Consider the following 22,381-nt stretch of genomic DNA (forward strand, 5'->3'; position numbering starts at 1 on the left):
CTGAAGAACCCAGAGACGAGGCCGGGAACGGAGGGAGGCGCGAGAGACGGTGAGGACTTGGAGTTGCAGGACCACGCACAGGTGCCTGAGGTGCCTAGTCCTGACCTTGACCAAAGATGATGAAGCAAAGAAGTTTTCCTGGGAACACTTGAGTGTATGAGTTTGATGTTAAATTGCCCAAGGTGTTACAGAGAAGGAATAATTGCAGTGGTGGCTACCTTGAGAAGGTGGGAGGGAGGTGTTGGCTCTATATGGGAGCCGGGATACTTTATCCATTTTGGTGGAGGGAAGGTGGAAGAGACAGATGCAGACAAATGGGGAGATTTGGTGGAGGAAAGATGGAAGTGTTTCCATCTGATTGCTTTTTCCATTTTCTCAGTAAAATATCAGGCAAGATACTCATCTGGGAGTGAAGCAAGAGGAAGGGATGTGGGCAGTGTGAGGACGGCAAAGAAAGCTCCCGATGGTTGCACTGAGGGGTGGTGGGGCCCGCCTCAGCAGTGGAGCAGGCTCTCCGGGCAGGGCCCCCCTGAGAACTGTGGTCATCATGAACTAAGTGAGACCAGCTGGCATTGTTTGTGAGACCAGTTATGTATGCATTTTTCTCCCACAGGAATCTGCTGCTCAGGTGGAGGTATGGAGTGGGTGGAAGGTTGGGTTTAATCCGAGTTGAGGTTGAATCAGGTGAGCATATGAGAGAAAGAGAGGGGCAGGGGGGTGGGAGATTGCTGGACAGTGATTGGAACGATGGCGGAAAAGGAGGGTTAGGACTGAAGGGGGCTAATGGAGAAGGAAACAGTGGCTTCTGGATTGAAGGTCTCTGTGAAGATGCAGGCTTACTGAGTTGGAATGCGCTGTTGGAGTAGGGTAGTGGAAAGTTTTATGAGTTAGTGCTTTTATTAGTGGTGACAAGGTCAGGAGAATGACAACGGTGAGGATAGCTTTGGGGCACTGGAAGGAAAGTGAAGTGGAGGTGAGGAAGTGAAAAAACAGAGGAGCCAAGTGTCGCCTGAGTCATTGCCAAGAAGGGTTTCAGAGCCAGGGTAAAGAGAAGAATAGGAAGTCAGGCACCAGGAGCGCCCGTGATTCAGGGGATCACCTGAGGGTTGTCAGAGGACAGGACCAGAAATGAATTGGAGTGGTGTAGTTAGAAGCATGAACTTCAGAGTAGCTGGGGATTTTGGAGAGAGAAGGTTGGACTGTGTCTTGGAAGTTGTAATGGGAAGCAAGGAAGCCATCTGTGAGAGAATAAAAGAGATGCCACTTTGTGGGCTGAAGGGAGGTGGTGTCTTCAGAGCAGGGTCAAGCTCCAGAGTTAGGGCAAGAGGCTCCAGGAAGGCTCAGAGAAGACAGGCAGGGCTCCAGAAACTTTTGGTGATGGCTATCCATGAGCTCTGAGGGGCCCAGTGGAAGGACTTGAGGGCAGAGAGGGATAGAAGATCGGGCTGGTGCACACACAGCAAACAAGGGAAAGTGGCCTCGGAAGGGGAAAGAGCTGATCTGAGATCTGAGACATCTGATAGTCTGAAAAATAGAGACAAACATTTTTGGGGGATGGGGAGGATTGCTAATGACTCTTCCAGGAATAACTTATATATTCAAAAAGTAATCATTTGATCACAAACGCTGTTGGAAAACATTATGTCTTGAACTCACCTTAGCTCTCTTAAATTGTTGAGCTGTGCCCTTTTTGTGGACTTCACCAAATTGTCATTTGGTTCCTTGACCTCTGCCCCTCCCAATCTGACACCATCAAGGTAAGCATAAGGAATGAGCAGAGAGCATAGGATTTGTGGCTGTGCGTTGAAGTTACTTCATGCAGGGCATAACTCTCTCTCAACACCCACTAGACACGTCAGCCTGGATCTTTGGGTCGTGTTGCTGACCGGAAGTAGTTGGAGTTCTGGAGGAAGAGCTGGTGGAAATTCGTCTGATCAGAGCTGTCAGGGCCACGCCCCGCCTCCCCTTACCCAGCCATTCGCCTCCTCCCATGCAAGTTCATTTTTCCAGAATATCTTTCCCTAACACAAAAGAGAGGAAGCAATGGAGGAATTTCAATTCAAGATCCCAAGCATATTTTTATGATTTTACGATTATTCCTCCTTATCTCAAATCAGCCCATTTGTCTTGGGGGCAGGGAGTGCTGCCCTGCAGTGAAAGGGTCGACGTTGGAAGTGTGAGGGGAAGAGACCTGACATAAACCAAACTGAGGTTTGCTGGCGCGGCAGCAGGTGTGCTATGGCAGTCAGCTTTGTGAGGGCCTCAGAGCTATTGCCAACTTAGTAACAAGGAAAATGCACATGAAGGAAAACAGGTAAAGTAATGGAAACCCTAAGTGCAATAAAAACACAAGGATCCAACAAACTGGGTCCAGAAGTAGCACCCAAGCCCATTGTACACCCTTCCACCAGCAGCTGTTTGTTGAGTGTCCATGGGAAAGAGAGTGAGTAGAAAGATGAGTGTAGTATGCATGTTCCTTGAATGAATGTCTTGAAGGGACACATTTGCAGAGTCCTTCAAGTTTTAAAATGCCATCGGCTAGAGTGACCCTAGTGAGTGGTTACCCCTAGCATTTAAGGGTGCATGCGGGTGTTCGTGCACACACACCCCTGCCTCCGTGCACACTTGTCAAAGCAGTAGAGGCAAAGCCTGCCAAATGTGTGACTCATTTAGCCTGAGCTCTTGGTCTAATCCTCGGTTGGTTTTTGGATGAAATATAAACTTATTTGCTGGAATAAGATAAAACATTTCTAGGTTTGGTATTCTGTAACTTTAACAGCAAATTCTGAGTTTAGCGTGTGTGGAAGGAGGAGGGAGAATCTGAGAGGAGGGAAACTGGTTTTAATAATCTTCCTTTTCTTTAGCAGCTTGCAGCTTACAAAGATCTTTCATCCGGGTTTGTCATTTGACCCTCCGAAGATCCCTATTGGGTAGGTAATTTCACATCGTCTTCATACACGAAGAAACTGAGATGCCAAGAGTGAAAATCCCTGCAGATCCAGGGAAAGGCTGAGGTCTTTAGGCTCACTGACTTTCTCCTTCTTTCCCCTTAATAATGGAAGGGTCAGGTACAACGAGTTTTTTTAAGACATAACCAAACCTTGTACCTGGAGAAACGCCACAGAAGGGTGTGCCTGAGTCAGTGACCTTTACCTAAGCCATTTTACACAAATGCCATTGCCCCTTGCTGGAAACTCTTCATTTGATTCTAGAAAGCGTGTAAACAACAGGCCATGGACCTGAGCCGGAAGCTCAGCGGGCCCTATAAGAGACTTCATTTTCCAGAGCATTCTAAGAAGGAGTCAATTGCTAAATGCATGAAGGAACCAACTTAAATCAGCTGAAACAGACTCTAAATAAATCTTAAGTCTTCAAATCAAGTGGCTTCCAATTGTGCCCGGACCACCGCCCTTCAGAATTAGGACCCATGTGCCTTTCCACAGAGTGCATCCTCTGGAATTGTCCCCAGTTCTCGGGGTGAAGAGGTAGCATGCCAGCTCCTGGCCACAGCATGTCCGTGACTAAGGGCACGTCTCTGAGTGCTCTCAGCTGTCCACTTGGCTTCCCAAGACAGTTCAACCCTTTGGCTGCACAGACCTTGCCATGGGCCATCCTGGGAACTGACCGATCACGGATAAAGGCGAGTCTTGCTATGGATTGGAAGTAATTTAAATTAAAAGCTGCCCTGTGGGGGAAAACCCTATGATTCCTTCCAGACAGAAAATCATCTTTTAAATCTGTGACTTCATTCTCAGTGACTGGCTTTATTCTTTTCTTGATTCCCTTCATTTGATCTGCGATCTAGGGAGTAGCACACCATCATATGTGCATTCTAATGATAGAAAGCGTGGAAGGGGTAGAGAGGAGACAGGGAAGGACTAGGCAGATGGCCCCAGACAAATGGGTGGGTTTTGGGGAAGCTGGAGTGGAGATCAGGACCTGAGGCTGAGGCACACCATGGAGTCTCATTGATGGAGGAAGCCCCGCAGAGGCAAGGGTGGTACTCAGATGCCCAGGGCTCACATCAATACCAGGGAGCGAGCAGCAAGACTGCTAGGAATCACCTGGTGGTCACTGAAAAGCTGCTGACACCCAGTTCCCGTGGCTGGGTGGGAGTTGGCCTGCTGATGGTTGGCCTGGAATTCTAGTGGCTGAACGGGGCTAGGTAGAGGAAAGGGCTGAGAAATGTAGAAGATGAAATAAGCATTTCACTTCTCCGGAAGTACATGGCAGTGTTATAACAGCAGGCCCTGCCTGGCCCTGCTTTCTCAGAGTGCAGGGTAAAGTTGTCTTCCAGGGATGGGTCTGACACCGCTGCCTGGAAGAATGACTGCAGGAGTAGGGAAGGAGGCAGTGGGTGGTACAGATAGGGCAGGGAACCTAGGTTAGATAGGGGCAGACAGTAGCTTTTCCTCTCCAGCAATAGTTATGCTCATTGACTATGATCAACTCTGGGACAGGAAATATGTAATATGGAGCTGCTGAAATGCTGAAACACTGAGATCGTGGTGCAGGCAGACAGCAATGAAATCTGGGGTATAGGGAGGAACCGGTAGCTGAATTTCCATGTAACTGGTTCAATATGGGAGATGGTTCAGAAGGCCGATGTCCAGATTTTTAAGAAATTCAGGTCACGTAGATGCTTCTTCTGTTAAAGTAGCTGGGAGCCCAGCAGTCCCGATTCTCTGCTCTCAACTGCCGCTCCACTTAGGCTGGTGACCACATGACGCCACAAGCCATCTGCCTTCAGACCTGCCTCCGGCTCCACCTGCCGCAGCCTGCCTTTTTCTCATTCCACCTCCATCTCCAGGGTGGCCCATCTACAAGGCTCAGCTCGAGCCCCCATCTCCTTTTACAAGCTTTCTGCCACAGTTTCACATTTTTACCCATCATTATGTGGGTAAAAATTACTATGTACTTTATTGGGAGAGGAAAAATGAGGCAAAGTGTCTGAAAATACCCATTAAACACCAAAAGGCTATACAATATTAGAAAGTTACATTTTATTAGTAGTCATTATAATCACAAGAATATATTCTATTTTATGTAATAATATGAATAATCGACATTGTATATTATTTTGTAACAATGTTTCACTTGCATTAGCCTTATCTTCTCAGCCAGCTGGTGAACTCCTTGAGGGAAGGGATTCCGTCTTCTGTTAGCAAACATTGTTGCTTCTGCCAACACATTGCTGAGTGAAGGTAAGTGCCATATCGGTTGACTGACTGATTTCTGGTTGATCAGAAGAACCCACTTTGCAGATAAGAGAGAGAACAGGAGTCCAGGAGATTCCTAACAATGCTATTCAGGAGGTTGGCTCGTTCTAACAATGTGATTATCCTATCATTGCCCTACATTAGAAATCCCAGCCTGCAATCCAGCTTGGAAGCTTGGCTCCAGAAGCCAGTGTCTCAAGAGCAAGGTGGAACATTAAGATCTTTTATGATCCAACCTCAGAAGCCACATAGCATCACTCTGCATAGTCTATTGGTTGAGGCAGTCACAAAGTTCCACCCTGGTCCGATGCAAGGGAACATAAACAACCTCCCCACCCCCATTTCTTGTTGAAGGTGGGAAGTGGCAAGGCTCAGAAAAGAGTTTGGCAAACTGTTTCTTAAAGAGAAGGATAGTGAATATTTTAGACTGGCATGTCATACAGTCTCTTGCGACTATTCAACTCTGCTGTTACAGCGTGAAAGCAGCCATAGACAAAATGGGCATAGCCATGTTCCATGGCCAGCCTGGACAAATAAAAAAACTTTAATTCTAAAAACAGGCAGCTCATTCACAGGCCAGAGCTTGCCAGCCCCTGTTATAGAAGACTATGTCCAATGAAAGAAGTTGTATTTTTAAAAATACAATCTACCCTTTGCTCAGAGAGAGATAATTCTTTTATAACATATGAATGTCACCGGTATTAAAAAATTCCTCTAAGTCAGAGATGAGGCTGCCTCACAGAACCTTGGGATGCTTAAATGACTTCTCACCATTTTACCATGTCAAGGAGACATCACAAATCCAGCTGAAAGCTGTTGAAGCCAATAAACCCTTCTCCCATTCCGTTTCCCACTCCCTTCCCGTCAGCATGTTATCCTAGAACATTAGCAGGTGACAATGAAGGAGTCTATGCCACCTTTGCTCCCAGTGTGGCAGTCTTTTGTCTTTGGGCGCCCTGGGAGTCTGCTCTTCCTCTCTGTGGCTCCTGGCATCCTGTGACCTTCACCCGCCAGCCAAGAACCCTCGTTCTGGAATTTGCTCAACATCTCAGCACCAGCAGGATTGCTTAGGTCCTTCCATGAATGTAGAATCTGACAAATACCAAAACTGCAGAAAGGTAAAAGTTATATATATATATATATGAAATTCATTTATTTATTTTTTTAGATGGAGTCTCACTCTTGTTGCCCAGGCTGGAGTGCAGTGGTATGATCTCGGCTCACTGCAACCTCTGCCTCCCAGGCTTAAGTGATTCTCTTGCCTCAGCCTCTCCGGTAGCTGGGATTATAGGCACATACCACCAGGCCCGGTTGATTTTTGTGCTTTTAGTAGAGACAGTGTTTCTCCTTGTTGGCCAGGCTGGTCTTGAACTCCTGACCTAAAGTGATCTGCCTGCCTCAGCCTCCCAAAGTGCTGGAATTACAGGCATGAGTCATCATGCTCAGCTGTAAAAGTTAAATATTTAAAGTCTAGAAAGCAATGCTGGCTGTCACCAGCTTGTCAGGGAATGTAAGGTGTTAGTTGGAGATCATCTTGTCTAACTTAGACAGAAAAGTGGCAAAAGAGTGGCCAATGCAGAATCTTCCAGGATCCTTTGCTAAGCCCCTGGCTGGATTGCTATAGCTCCCTGATTACCATCAAGTGTGTAGATCTCCGTTACACAGTGGCTTGCCAGTGCTGAATGCTCAGCTCTGATCCATCGCCTCAGTTCCCTCCATCTGTTTAAAATGCTGCTAGTTCTGTTTTCCATATTCTTATTCTCCCATCTTTCCTCTCTCTTTTATTTCAGTGTGTGTGCGTGCACACACGCACACCTACATACACACTTACTCCTTTAACACCTCTCTTACACAGAAGGAATAGAGCCAGAGGCCTTAAGACTACAGCTAAACCCACATGAACTGGCAGGAACTGATTTTTTTTTTATTTTTTTAAAGCTCTGAGGTTGAGATTGTTCTATTGCTTAACTCAGACCACAAATAGTCTTCTTATGAATACACAGGTTGGAGGTCTCATGCCAGGGTAAGTCCTGTCTCCCCTGAGCCCTCCTGGCCACTGGACCACACTTCAGTGATGGAGTGTGGGCAGGGGTCCTGGAAAACCCTCTGACCACTGTGTGTTTGAGATGGCCCACAGGAGAAGGCATGCTGGAACTACAATTCCCTTGTGAACTTGGGAGTTTATCTTCTTCCCTGTGGTTTGTCTTTTCTCCTCCCACAGAAGTTTTCTGTGACAAACTGATTTCCTTATTGAATTAAATACATTTTTGTCCATCTGATTATGCTGGAAAATTGTATGCAGAATGGAAAATATCCTGCAGTTCCTCCCTACATAAGTCTGTGTGTGAATGGATCCAGCAAGAATGAAAACATTGAGCTTTTTTTTCCTGTGGGCTCTTGGTACGGTTTTATAGGTACTGGGGTCTGGATCTAGAACACAAATCAATTGCAAACCAGTGGACCATGCTTTCCTTGTAGCAGCCATGCCCCATGTCCTGTCTGTGACCTATTCCCCCATTAGATTTCACTTCTAGATGGCAATGACTTATTGAAGCATTTGATGTAGGCCTGAGAAGCAGGCACTGATGCTGGACTGAAGGAAAAGCACCTTCGTTTGGGGGCATGATGGATGGGATCTGGCATGATGTAGGTCAGAACCATAGCTCCTTTTCCCAGGGTCGCCAGATGTCAACCCTTGGACTTGAACTTCCCAGCCTCCAGAATCATGAGCCAATAAATTTCTGCTCGTTATACATCACCCAGTGTGTGGTATTCTGTTGTAACAGCACAGTATCTCTCTGTGCCCTTGAGAGATACCGTTACCTGGTGCAGCGGGAATCCCACACACAGTGGGAGAGCCAGTCACAACGACTTTCTGCCCTAGTGGCTGGAGGAGGGCCCCCAAAGGCTCCATGCTGTGCCATCAACTCTTTAATTACCAAATTAAGGGAGGAGTGGTCCAGGGTGTCTTAGGAGAGAACTGAGGTTTCCTGGATGGTGGTGGGGATCTTAGCAACTGGGGTTAGTGATGGCCTACCAACCAATATAGAAGCATTTCAATATTTTAACAGCTAGTTTAGCTGTATTGTTGAGTTTCACCTGAATAATAGTTCTGCTTGGACATGCCTTGTGTATCAGGCCAGGGTCAATGGTTATGAATTTTCCTGCTTACCGCGTGGTAATCCCCAGATCATTCTGAAAACTCCAACAAATCACTTAAGCTCAATTACTAAGATGCACCCAAAGCCAAACCCAGAAGTGCAAAGCACGAAGATGGTGGAAATTGATCTGGAGAGCAATGGCAAGAACTGCCCACTTCCCTGAGCAAAGTGGTGGCATCTAGTAGTAGGGAGGGCGGCTGTGTCAAGTGTCCACAGTGTGACGAATGTCTTCAGAACCTGCAGTCAGTGAAACAAGTCTGAATCCTTGTAAGTTCCTCAGTATCTATAAACCTCTGAAAAATTGACATAATTATAATACCTCAAGGAAAGTCACAAGTAGAAATGAAAATTTTAGCCAAAAGGAAAGCTGAGTCTGAGTTCTTCCACTGGGTTGTCAAAATGGACCACAGGACTCATCAGGGCTCTGATTTGATTCTAGGTGATCAAATGGTTTGGCTGTGTTCCCACCCAAATCTCGACTTGAATTATATCTCCCAGAATTCCCACATGTTGGGGAGGGACCCAGGAGGAGGTAATTGAATCATGGGGACCAGCCTTTCCCATGCTATTCTCATGATAGTGAATAAGTCCCAAGAGATCTGATGGGTTTATCAGGGGTTTCCACTTTTGTGACTTCCTCGTTTTCTCTTTGTGCTGCCATGTAAGAAGTGCCTTTGGGGCCAGGTATGGTGGCTCATGCCTGTAATCCCAGCACTTCGGGAGGCCGAGGTGTGTGGATCACCTGCGGTTAGGCGTTTGAGACCAGCCTGGCCAACATGGTGAAACCCTGTCTCTACTAAAAGTATAAAAATTAGCCAGGTGTGGTGGCACACGCCTGTAATCCCAGCTACTCAGGAAGCTGAGGCAGGAGACTTACTGGGAGGCAGAGGTTGCAGTGAGTGAGCCAAGATGGAGCCATTGCACTCCAGCCTGGCTGACAAGGGTGAGACTCTGTCTTAAAAAAAAGAAAAAAAAAAAAAAAAAGAAAGAAAGAAGTACCTTTGGACTCCCGCCATGATTCTGAGGCCTCCCCAGCCATGTGGAACCGTAAGTCCAATTAAACCTCTTTTTCTTCCCAGTCTTGGATATGTCCTTATCAGCAGCATGAAAACAAACTAATACACTAGTAATGTAATCTAAGTCCAGGAACAGAGAGTTCAGGGGGGAGATATCAGTCTGCAAATACTGGAAAAGGGTGTTATCTTTAAGATAATGAAGCAGCATTCTGGAGTTTATCAATGTCCTTTGAGTTTGATTAGTGCTATGGTTTGAATGTGTCTCCCAAAGTCCATGCGTGGAAGACTTGGTCCCCAATGTGGTACTGTTGGGAGGCAGGGCCTAATGGAAGGTGTTTGGGATATGGGGACACCACCCTCAAGCATGGATTAATGCTATTATCTCAGGAGGAGTTTCCCTATAAAAGGACAAGTTTGGCCCCTCTTGTTCTCTCTCTTGCTCCCCCACTCTTTTTGCTTTTCTATCTGGGATGATACAGCAAGAAAGCCTTTGGCAGATGCCAAGCCTTGGACTTGGACTTCCCAGTCTCCAGAATCATGAGCCAATAAATTTCTGCTCAATATTAATTACCCATTGTGTGGTATTCTGTTGTGACAGCATAACACACACTAAGACAGTAAGAGCCAATTTCCCAGCCCATGATTATCTCCAAGTGTTTCAACAAAATTAGATTTCTGAATATGCAAAGTTTGGAACCAACACCACAGGTGACCTCGTGAAGGCGTGGACCATTCTCTAAAACCAACTTATGAAGCCAACTCATATTGGAAGATATGTCTCTACCTCTCTAATAACTTCTCTTCCCTCATTCTCCTCTCTCTTGTTCCACTTTTCTTCTTTCTTCTTCATTTTCACAATGGACTGTGTCTCTTTCAAATTCTTATGTTGAAATTCTAACCCTCAGTGTGATGATATTTGGAGGCAGGGCCTTTGGGAGGTACTTAGGTCATGAGAATCAAGCTCTCATGAATAGGCTTTTATAAAAGAGACCCCAGAGAGTTTTCTTGTCCTCTGTCTGCCTTATGAGGTGATATGGCTTGGCTCTGTGTCCCCACCCAAATCTCATCTTGTAGCTCCCATAATTCCCACATGTTGTGAGAGGGACCCAATGGGAGATGATTGAATCATGAGGGCAGGTCTTTCCTGTGCTGTTCTTGGATTAGGGAATGGGTCTCATGAGATCTGATGGTTTTGAAAATGGGGGTTTCTGTGCACAAGCTCTCTCTTTGCCTGCTGCCATCCATGTAAGATGTGACTTGCTCCTCCTTGTCTTCTACCATGATTGTGAGGCCTCCCCAGCCATGTGGAACTGTAAGTCCAATAAACCTCTTCCTTTTTTAAATTGCCCAGTCTTGGGTTTGTCTTTATTGGCAGTGTGAAAATGGACTAATTAGAAGTGAGCAGTCTCCAACCTGGAGGAGGACTTTCATCAGAACCTCACGATGCTGGCACCCTGATACTGGATTTCTCCCCTCCAGAACTGTGAGAAATAAGTTTCTGTTGTTTATATATCACTCAGTCTATGGTACTTTGTTAGAGCAGCTCAAACTGGCTAAGACAATCCTCTTTATTGCTTCATCCTTTTCCTCCTTTTGCTTTGTTTTATTTATCACTGGGAGCCTTTATTAATATATTTTCTTCCTGTGCCTCATCATTCTGTTCACTCAGTTTTTCCTTCTTTTTTTTTTTTTTTTCTGAGGCAGAATCACATTCTGTCACCCAGGCTGGAGTGCAGTGGCACGATCTTGGCTCACCACAGCCTTGACCTCCAGGGCTCAAGTGATCTCCCAACCTCAGCCTCTTGAGTAGCTGGGACTACAGGTGCACACCATCCTGCCCAGCTAATTTTTGTTATGTTTTGTAGAGATGAGGTTTCACCATGTTACTCAGGCTGGTCTTGAACTCCTGAGCTCATCCACTTCAGCCTCCCACAGTGCTGAGATTATTTCTTCAAGTGTGTTATTACTTTAGATGAGCTCAAATGTAATATCTCAAGTGGTGGCAATCATATTTAAGGTACACAGAAGCAATTTGATAAGGGGAATTCACCCCAACTCCACCAGCTGAAGCACTCTGATTCCTCTGGAAACAACGTAGAAACGCCAAGGCATCAGAGAGTAAGAGACTCAACAGGTGTCCAGCACAGGCCCAAGGAAAGACCTGGGTCTCCAGCACCACACTGCACTGTCACTCATTAGATCTCCCTCTCAGAGAGCCCTCAGTGGTTTTCATTTCCTTCTTCTTCTGATTCCAAATTTGCCAATCTTACAACAAACGTAATTGTTGAAGGACATCAATATTGGGAAAGTAGAAGCCCTGGTCGTGGGATAGGAGTCATCCAGTCCTTGGCGTAGGGAGATTCTCTCTGCCGAAAACGTCCAGGTTTAGTTTACATCACTGTCTTCCTGCATCTGTTCATCTTGGAGCACCGACCTATTTGAGTTCTTGAAAGTCAGCAAGTCTAAAGACCACTCACTGACCAGTGGCAGGTTCACCAAGACTAGGTCATCCTGGAGGCCTCATGGTAGGCAGCAGGCAGGCCTGCAGGCAGTCTGGACACTTCCTGTTGTGTTCAGCGTCCCATGAGGATGTGTGTAATTGCAACAATCTGGAAGCCGTAAAAATCCTCAGGACTGAGCAAACTATGATAGGGATGGCCTGAGTTCACAGGTGCTCCCCAAGAAGAGCAGATGGAGAGGTGTCTTATAAATAAGAAATTTGACTGTTATGACAACTGCGTAGCAGCATGAAAGCGTCTGACATGGTGTTAACAGACAAAATGATAATGACATGTAATTAAATAGCACTAAATCGTACGTAGGCATCAGGATCAAGACTGGAAGAATGGAGGTGTGAAAACATAGACAGTTGATTATTACATTCTGAGTGTAAATGTTTTAAAAACTTTAAGTTTTGTAATAGCCAGTTTTCACTATTATAATACTGCATGACAACCCCCAGACTCTCAATAGCTTATAACAACCAATGTTTACTTCTTGCCAACTGATTTGCAGGTTGATCATAGGCCAGGTGTGGGTCAGCATGCTTAGGCTGTACCCAAGACTTTAAGTTAGATTCAGGTCTGCTCCATGTATCTTCCTTCTGAGATTGATCACAAACACCAACATGACCTGGACCGTAGCTTTCTCTTAGCAGAGATCCCAAAATTAAGAGGGGCAAGTGAAGACATGCGATATCTCTTAAGCTGTCTTCCTGGAACGGGAGTGTGTCACTTCTGCTCACATTCCCACAGCTGGCCAAAGCCAGCTGTGACGAAGCCCACAGGCAGTGGGATAAGGAAGTATACTCCATCAAGGGAAACTGTTGAATTGTGTCCCATCAACTTCACATGCTGAAGTCCTTACGCCTAGTACCTCGTGCTATGACCTTGTTTGGAGACAGAATCTTCACAGAGATAATCAACTTAAAAAGATGTTATCAAAGTAGTCCCTAATCCAACATGACTGGTGTCCTTATAAAAGGAAGTAATTTGGACATAGAGACAGAAAGGGAAGACCATGTGAAGACTTAAGGAGGAGATGGCCATGTACAAGTCAGAGAGAGAGGCCTGGATTCTTCTCTCACAGCCCACAGGAGGAACCAACCCCCCCAACACCTTGATATCAGACTTCAGCCTATAAAGCTGTGAAAAATAAATGTATTTTGTTTAGGTCACTCTAGCAAACTAATACAGAAGATTGGTAAGAGAAGGAAAGGAAGGAAGAATTAAGGACAGATAATGCAGTCTATGATGATGTTATTCTGCTAATCATTTTTGGAATTTAATTTCACATACTGGGCCGGGTGTGGTGGCACATGCCTATAATCCCAGCATTTTGGGAGGCCAAAGCGTGTGGATCACCTGAGGTCATGAGTTCAAGACCAGCCTGACCAACATGGAGAAACCCCATCTCTACTAATAATACAAAGTTAGCTGGGTGTGGTGGCACGTGCCTCTAATCTCAGCTACTTGGGAGGCTGAGGCAGGAGAATTGCTTCAACCTGGGAGGAGGAGGTTGTGGTGAGCCAAGATCGCACCATTGCACTTCAGTCTGGGCAACAAGAGCAAAACTCTATCTCAAAAATAAATAAATAAATACATTTAACATAGTAAAGAATTCATTGAAAGTTCTTTTCTCCTTAATAATACATCTATAACAACAATCACAACAGCAACAATTAATCAAATAAAACTCAAGCACTACTATATGCCAGGAGTTGTTCTAAGCTCTCTCTATAAATAAATTTATTTAATCCTTAAAACAAAATAGTGTCTACAAGGTAGGAACTATTGTTATGTCCAACTTAAAAGATGAACAAGTCGAGACCTTGTTACTGGTAGTTAGGCATGAGTGGGGCAGGACAGGGCCCTCCCACCCACTAGAAATGTTAGGTGATGGTGGGACTTATCTCATTGCCGCTCTAAAAATGACAATTTGGCAGCACCACTGAGAGGCCATTTCCTGAAGCTCCACACCTGTTAACATCAAAATGTTAATTGAATGCAGTCTCCAGGGAGAAGCAGCTTCCTGGGCATGCGTGTTAAGAGACAAAAACGGTCACCTGTGATCTTTCGGAGGCACACGCCACCAGAAAAGGGAAGAAAGCTTCAGATAGGCACGTGGATAATTCCCTACACCTGCAGGTGCTCAATTCCCAAGGGTAAGGAAAGCACCGGGCATGCGGAAAGTCCACGCTGAGAGAAGGATCATGGGAAAGAGGTGAGCCTAAAAGCAAGGTTAAAGGCCCTTTTTTTTTTTGCTGTCTTCTTTTGCTCTCTTTTCTCTCTTCGACCTTCAGGTGCCTACTTTGGTCTCTTTCAAGCAAATTTTCCTTTCTTTCCTGTTCTAAAGCCTTTTTAGTGAACTTTCACTCCTGTTCTGAAGCTTGCCTGGGTCTCTTTTTCTGCTTTATGCTCCTCAGCCGAATTCTTTCTTTGGAGTAGGCAAGGACTGAAGTTGCTGTGGACGCATATGGATTCACTGCTGGTCATGTGGGGTAACTCAGATCTCTTTCACCAGTAACAGCCCAGAGAAGCTAAGCCACTTGCCAAAGCTCACACAGCACAGTGGCAGAGCAGGGATATATCCCAAAAGAGATCTATTTGCAGAGCCTGAGCCCCTAATCATTATGCTATACACCATCTCTCATAGTCAATACTGTATTTTCTCCGATGCATTTGAATGATTGTCCACATCAGGCAGACAAGTTTTATTTCTTATAGGCTGCAATCTTACGTGATCTGGGCCCTGCAGACCTCCTTGGCCTCATCTCAAATCACTCTGTTCTTCACTTCAGGCACATTGATCTTTTTCTTAAACATGTCAAGCCTGTCCCTGCCTTTGCTTAAAGCCTTTGCATTTGCTGTTCCTTCTTCCTGGAATGCCGTTCCCCCAGATCTTTGCTGGATGCATTGTTTTTTTTTAGGCGGATTTTTGCTCTCATTGCCCAGGCTGGAGTGCAATGTTGCAATCTTGGCTCACCACAACCTCCGCCTCCTGTGTTCAAGCAATTCTCCTGCCTCAGCCCCTCTGAGTAGCTGGGATTACAGGTGAGTGCCACCATGCCAGGCTAATTTTGTATTTTAATAGAGACGGGGTTTCTCCATGTTGATCAGGCTGGTCTCGAACTCCTGACAGGTGATCCGCCCACCTCAGCCTCCCAAGGGGCTGGGATTACAGGCGTGAGCCACCGCACATCTTTTTGTTGTTCAAGTCTCAGTTTAAACGGGGTTATTCCCTAGAGAGGTCTTTTCCAACCACCTGTCAAAGCAGCTAACCCCACCCTAGTGACTCTTTATCTCGTTGTTTCCTTTTTTTGTATGGCTGTTATCAATATCTGGAATTATCTTTTAAAATTTACTGTTTACTTGTTCATTTTCTGTCTTGTTCATGACTGTAGTCTCAGTACATAGAGTGGTTGATGGCAGAGAATAAGTATTTGTTGAGTAAATGGATAAACTTCTCACTCTTTCATGACATTAAGTGAACTTTCCAGAAGTACCCAGTCTCAAGTCTCCCTCTGTCTTCCAGACAGTACAAGGAAATCTGGAGACATATAATCCACACAGAGGCAGAAAGATGCTACTGAAGCCAAATTTATGTCCAATAAGACACAGACTTTGAGTTTTAGTCATCATGGTTGAAGGCAAGTGGGGTCATCCATTCTAGGAAAGAAGAAAGAGCAGATGGGAAATAGTCATACAAGATGCATGGAGAACAGATAGAGTCGAACTTCCATAACTTTGGCTTCACAGTGATTATTTACTGTATTGGATGAGGTTGGACAAATCTGAGCCTGTCCAGAGAAGATGCTACTTGAGTTATCTGTGTTTGGATTAGATGTGGGCAGCCAAACCGTCTGGAGAGGTTTAGGGCTCAGCACCAAGGCTCTGATCTTTCCTCGGCTGCAAGCGCCTCATTGCCCTGCCACCTCTGCTTCATGGGCTGGAGGTCTGTTCTCTTGCAATCATGTGGGAAGAACTGGACACTGGGTCAGTTTCTATTTTTTTTTAATTTTTTTATGAAACCATCCAGGGTAATGAGCTGGAGGATAAATAACCATACTTCTGAAGTGCAGCTTTGACTGCAGTCCAGTGTCTGGGCTGACTCGGAAACATCTCAGATTGTGTGTCCTGAGACTGTGCTGGCTGACGTCCTGGCCACAAGCATTCCCTCCCACATGCCAGGCATCTGAGCAAAGCTGCTTCCTGTATGGGGAGGTAGAGGATTTGATGGGTTAGTTGAAACTAAAACGTCTGCAACCCTAGATCCTGCCTCTGTTTTGGAGTGACTTGTTAGACAGGAAGAACACTAGTAATTTATACATACAGGGCACCTTTCCTCAAAGAACTCAAGATTCTTGGCAGAATTTGATAAATCTTGAGGTTCGATCTTGATGGAAGACTAGAGATTGAAAAGTAGAAGATAATCTACTTAACTTTATGCAGAGAACAAATGTATCCACTTTTTTTTTCTTTAAGTTCTGGGATATGTGTGCAGGTTTGTCACGTAGCTAAACATGTGTCATGGTGGTTTGCTGCACCTATCCACCCATCACCTAGGTATTAAGCCTGGCATGCATTAGCTATTTTTCCCAAATTGCATTCACTTTTTGAGATGGCCAGGACCAGGCATGGGGAAGGGAAGGTGAGAGTTTTGGACCCCTATCTTTGTCAGTGTGAAAGGCTCCCCTCTGGTAGAAGGCGCTTAGGAATCACTGACTGTTCCCCCAGCCTAGAGAAATTCACTCAAGATTTCTTAAGTCCAAGAAAAATTTTTTTGGATCAGGGTGAAAATTCTCATTCTGTAAGGAATGCTGTTGACATTAGCAGGCACTCATCTCTCTGTACCTACACTCATTTTTAAATTTTTAATGAAATTTTATGTGCTTAAAACTTTTTATTGAACTATACACACAGAAAACTGCACATATTCCAACTGTGCAGGTTGATGAGTTTTCACAAACTAAACACACATAATTGGTATCAGACCAAGAAACAGAATGTTGTCACATCTCAGAAGTCCTGCTTATCCCTGCTTTCACTCACTGTCCCCAATACTAACTACTATCGTGACATCTAACAGCATGGATTAATTTCACCTATTTTTACATTGGCTTCTTTCGTTCAATATTTTACTTGTGAGATTCATCCATGTTTCTGTATATAGCAGTAATTTACTCATTCTCACTGTTACAGAGTATTCCATTGTGTGAATATACCACAGTTTATTTGTCCATCCTACTATTGATGGACAGTTGGGTTGTTTCCAGTTTGAGACTGTTAACAATCATAGTTCTGTAAATATCCAATGACGTGTTTCTTCGTCCATATATGGAATATATGAGGAGTAGTATTGTTTGGTCATATGATAAATGCGTGTTTAATTTTACAGGAAATTGCCAAATTGTTTTCCAAAGCAGTTGTACCATTTTGTATTCCCACCAGCAGTGCATCACTAACAGTTGATATTGCCTGTGTTTTCATTTTAGCAATTATTGTGGATACCGAGTGGAAACTAGACTCATTGTTTTTTACTCTACCTGTCCTTTATTCTTACTTCTATCTGTCTCTATTTTTCTGTAAACTGTCCTTCTCTGCTTTCCATTCCATCTGGAGGAAACCATGGTTTCATCCCACTTCCTAATACTTTACATCATTAGTCCAGCTTAGACCAGCTCAGTCAGAAATAGACATTTCTTAGCATCAATTCCAAAATGAGTGAAAGGAAATCTGATCCACTTGGATTACGTTAAGAGCGGATTGTGGACCCCTCAACTCCCCACAACCATATATTGAAGGTTTAACTTCCAAGGTGACGTTTTTAAAGATGGGTCCTTTAGGATAGATGGGGTTGGTATCCTTATAGTAAGAGGAGGAGACACCCAAGAGCTCTCCCTCCACACGCATAGAGGAAAGCAATGTGAGGACATGGCAAGGTGTCAGTCAACAAGCCAGGAAAGGAGGTCTTACGAAAACTAATTATGATGGCATCTTGATCTTGGACTTCTAATATCCAGAACTGTGAGAAAATAAATTTCTGTTGTTTAAGCTGCCCAACCTGTGGTATTTTGCCGTGACAACCAGAGCAGATTCATACAGGTCAGGTGGTTGCACATGAGCCAGTCAGTTGCAGTGGGGCTGGGTCAAGGTCTCCAAATATGACTCCTGGAAGAGCACACTGGGACCGAGTAGATGGCTGGTTCCTTAAGCAGGGGCCAGGAAGATATCCCAATAATCATCTTTTATACAAACCTTTAAAAGAGACTACCTCACTAAATGGCCCATGAGCTAATTGGGGGACCTCAGTAATCAAAGGGACATTTTACTCAGTCATTTAACAAGTATTTATGAGACTTCACTATGTGTTAGGCACTGTACTCAGTGCTCAAGATACTGCAATGACTGATTCTGAAAAGCCTTTGCCCTCAAGGAACACAGGGTGGCTGATGAGTAGATGTCTGATATTTCAAAGTCATTCATGTCAAGATAAATGTATTCTGCCTCCTGGTCATACTGCTATTAATTTTATTTGTTATTAGGCTTCCATTTGATGATAAATAATGAACCTCAACTGAAATCTTAACCACTGCTCAATTTCCTGCTGAATTAGCAAATCTGTTCCTTTCAACTACTAATAATAACGTTTAGGACTTCTGTAAGGTGTTACTACATGGCAAGCATTTTTCTGATTGCTTTATATACACTGACTCATTTAATTTTCATAAAAGCCTAATATAGTAAGTACTTTTATTATTATCTCCATTTTATAGCTGTGAACTTCAAATGTGCCTTTATTGTTACTGCCAATCACACTATATTTTCTAATCCACACTGTATTTTCTAATTCATTTACTTTCCTACCCAATGACTTCACATCCTTTTCTGTCCCTTCAAACCTTCAGTTCCACCCCGTTATGTCCTAATCCTTAGCTGATGACCTTGTTTCCAATTTCACAGTCCAAGAAGAGCTTCCACAAACTCCCACAGCTACATCTATCTACCCACCTGCCAGCATCTGCCTTCCTGCCCTAATAATGAGATAGATTATCTGTGCTCCTGTGGAAAGAAATCTCTCCATCCATATAGAAATTCCCAGTCATTTTCTTCTACTCAAGAACCTTATCCCTACCATTTGTCACTTTCTCCTCGGTATCATTAGCTTTTCACTAGCTTATGGATCATTCCCATTTATAAAAATATGCTGTATTAATCTGTTCTCATGCTGCTTTGAAGAAATACCTGAGACTGGGTAATTTATAAAGAAAAGACATTTAATTGACTCACAGTTCCACATGTCTGGGGAGGCCTCAGGAAACTTACAATCATGGTGGAAGGCACCTCTTCCCATGGCAGCAGGAGAGAGAATGAGTGCTGAGTAAAGGGAGAAGCCTCTTACAAAGCCGTCAGATCTCATGAGAGCTCACTCACTATCACGAGAATGGCATGGGGGAAACCATTTCCGTGATTCAATTATCTCTACCTGGTACCACCGTTGACACATGAGAATATTATAACTTGAAGTGAGATTTGGGTGGGGACACAGAGCCAAACCACATCATATGCTGTGTTCTTCCATATTAAAAAAAAAGTCCTTCAACTATATTTTCTTTGCTTCTCTTTGCAGCAGAATTTGAAAGATTTTTCTAAACTCACAGTAGCAAACTCCTCTGCTTCCATTCTTTCTCGTGATCACTCTAAACAGGATGTTGCCCCTACCACTAAACTAAAAGTGTGCTTGTTCTCCATGTTGCTAAATACAATCCTTGGTTCTCCATCCTCAATGAGACTTGACCCATTGGCAGCATTGGCATAGCTGGTAATTCCTTCCACCCTCTTGATACCATTTCTCTATGTGGATTCCAGGCCCTCCCACTCTTCTGGTTTCTTCCCATCTCTCTGCTTGCTCTTTTTCACGTTCCCATGCTCGTTCTGCCTCTTCTCTGTCACCTTTGAACATGGAGCGCCTTAGGGCTCCATCTTTGGTCCTTTCTTCTCTCTACACTCATGCTCTTGGTGATCTCATGCAATATCACAGGCTTTGAAAACCACCTATACATCAACAGCTCACTAGTTTACATATCCAAACCAAACCACAAACCATCTCTTTTCCAAACTTTAGAGGTATATAGACACACGTCTTATCAACTTCTCCACTTGGATGTCTAATAGACATCTTAGACATAACATGTATGAAACTGATTTCTGAGACCATGGCAGTAATATATGGTCACAGCCATCTTGCGACTATGAGGAGGGCTGGCATGAAGTCAATGCCAACATGTTGAGAATGGCAGAGCAGAAGATAAAAGAATCAGTGTTCTTGAAGACACGTTTGAGCCACTCTAATAACCAACCTAATGGCTGTTCTAATTCTGGACTTCTTGGTTTTTGAGATCATAAATTATTTTTCAGTTGGATTTTCTGTTACTTATGGTTACAGTCAGCCTAATTATGTAGCACAGACTGGAGGACAATCTAATGGAAAAATCAGTATTTTTCCCTGATTGTATTCTTTAGTCTGTTTGCGCATCAAGAGACTAGAGACAATGAAAAGAATGGGAACATTAAAAAATTTATCTGTAGGAAAAATTATCTGTTTCCCCATCAAGAGGCTAGAGATAATGAAAATAATGGTGGAGACATTAAAAAAATTGTCTATAGGAAGCACCTTGAGATTTCCTAGGGAGACATTTTTCTTCTTGAGGAAAGATATCTTTTTCTTTATTTCCTTTACTAATACAATGCTGCCAGTTAATGGGATGAGTTCATGTCAAGGCCGTGGCCAGTGTAGTGGGTGTGTAATGAGACTGGTGTAATTCTGGACTGGGAATTTCATATATGAATAAAGATTTATTCCAAACTTCATTTTCAAATACTCCCACTCTGTAGTAAGTGAATATATGAGGATATCTTAAGTATCAAAGTTAGGGGTTAAGTTCTGAGGCTGGAGACCAGTGGTATGATTCAGAAAAGTTATATAACCACTAGCTTTGGAAATAGACATTGTCGAGGGACTATAATATGAAAAATAGCTCAAGACAGTAATGCCTGGACACTGTTACAACTTTTCTGGAAGGCAGTTTGGCAATGTGTATTAAAGTCATTAGCAGTGCTCACACCTTTTAACTCAGTAATTTCACTTTATTGGAATCTAGAACAAGGAAATAATCCTAATGAGGAAGAGTGACATCATACCTACCCGTTTCTTGGGTCCACTCCTCCGTGATGCTCAGTTAGAGCCGTTCTAGGCTAATTTGACAGCACATGTTACCACGGTAGGCAGAAGACAAACAGTAAGAGGGCCTTCGGAAACTGATAGGAGGAAAATCCATTTCTCATTTGAATCCACGTTTTGTTTTCTTGGGAAAAAATGACTGTTTGCTGTGGTGAAGTGTGCTTTCAATTAGGTAGCTCAGAGGAACCTGGCTGGAACTCATAACTGAAAAGGCTAAGCTAGGCTGTGAATAGTCTTTTCTGCAGAGTTACAAGACCAAAACCCTCCCAACCTCACTTTGGAGTCTTTGACTCCTGGGCATAGCAACTTCTATTAATATCTGACACATCGGAGGCAGCAGGGTCTGGAAGACACCAGAAGAGACTGGGGGCTGGGGAAGTGGGAGAGGCAGGATGCCTTTCTTCTCTAAGCCACCTTCCCAGTCATGCTGCTTGATGGCCCCAGAAGCTTTCCATTGTTTTCTGTGCAGCTTCTCACATCTTAACTGGAATATTTCTATGGCCAGATAGGTTCCCACCTCACCTTCTCAGTTTTCCCTCAACTTCCTGGGAAAGTTTGAGAAGTTCTTCCCTCTTACTTTAGGTGCATATACAACATTGCAGCTTATCACAAGCTTCCAGGAGATTTGGAGCTTTTGAGTCTCCCTCCATGTCACTTTCTATTCCCTGCCTGGAATTCCCGCAGGTAGGATAATACAACATTAGGGATTGGCATTGACTGGGGTGAGTGTTAAATTAAAGACAGACAGTCACAAACATCTGGGAGACCAAGAAACCTTAGCTTAGGAGACACAAGGAATGAAAAAGAACTCTTGCTGACTCGAGAAAGAGGAACTCTTAACACATTAGGAAGGGCATCTTTCCCCACCAGTTCCCGAAGAAGAAGGTATGTGGAAGACACTGGACATCTGTGCACTGGACAGAGCCTCCAGACCGGCCCACTTACCCTCCGTACAGCATTCTCCAGACTCATCTATATGACAAAGAGCCAGCATTTAGGCCACCACAAAGCTGTGCTGGTCAGGACCATACCCGCCTTCTCAAAGGTCTCAGGTTTCTGCTAGAAAGTAACAGACTTCCTTCATTCCCTGCCCTGGCCAGCTTCCCATCTGCCACAGAACCGACAACCTGGGTTATACACAGCATCCCCAGGATTTCCTCCTAGGATGTTCTACCCCACAGACTTAACACATATATCTCCTCCATGGGATTGTCAGTGAGTCCTGAAAAATAGGGTTTGAAGAAAT

The 22,381-nt window shown here is 44.2% G+C and overlaps 1 long non-coding RNA gene across 1 annotated transcript in view; it reads left to right on the forward strand.

Annotated features, from left to right (window-relative positions):
• Positions 1-14,863, forward strand: part of LOC116542314 — a 29,542-nt gene extending 14,679 nt beyond the window's left edge. The window contains exons 2-3 of the long non-coding RNA XR_004265164.1: positions 3,444-5,204; positions 13,906-14,863. This is a non-coding gene — a long non-coding RNA (uncharacterized LOC116542314). The remainder of the gene's footprint in view (positions 1-3,443; positions 5,205-13,905) is intronic.
• Positions 14,864-22,381: the final 7,518 nt, after the last annotated feature.

The sequence above is a fragment of the Sapajus apella genome, unplaced genomic scaffold (genome assembly GCF_009761245.1).
Source record: "Sapajus apella isolate SASKATOON/1434 unplaced genomic scaffold, GSC_monkey_1.0 scaffold4, whole genome shotgun sequence".
In the NCBI taxonomy this organism is placed as follows: Eukaryota; Metazoa; Chordata; class Mammalia; order Primates; family Cebidae; genus Sapajus; species Sapajus apella.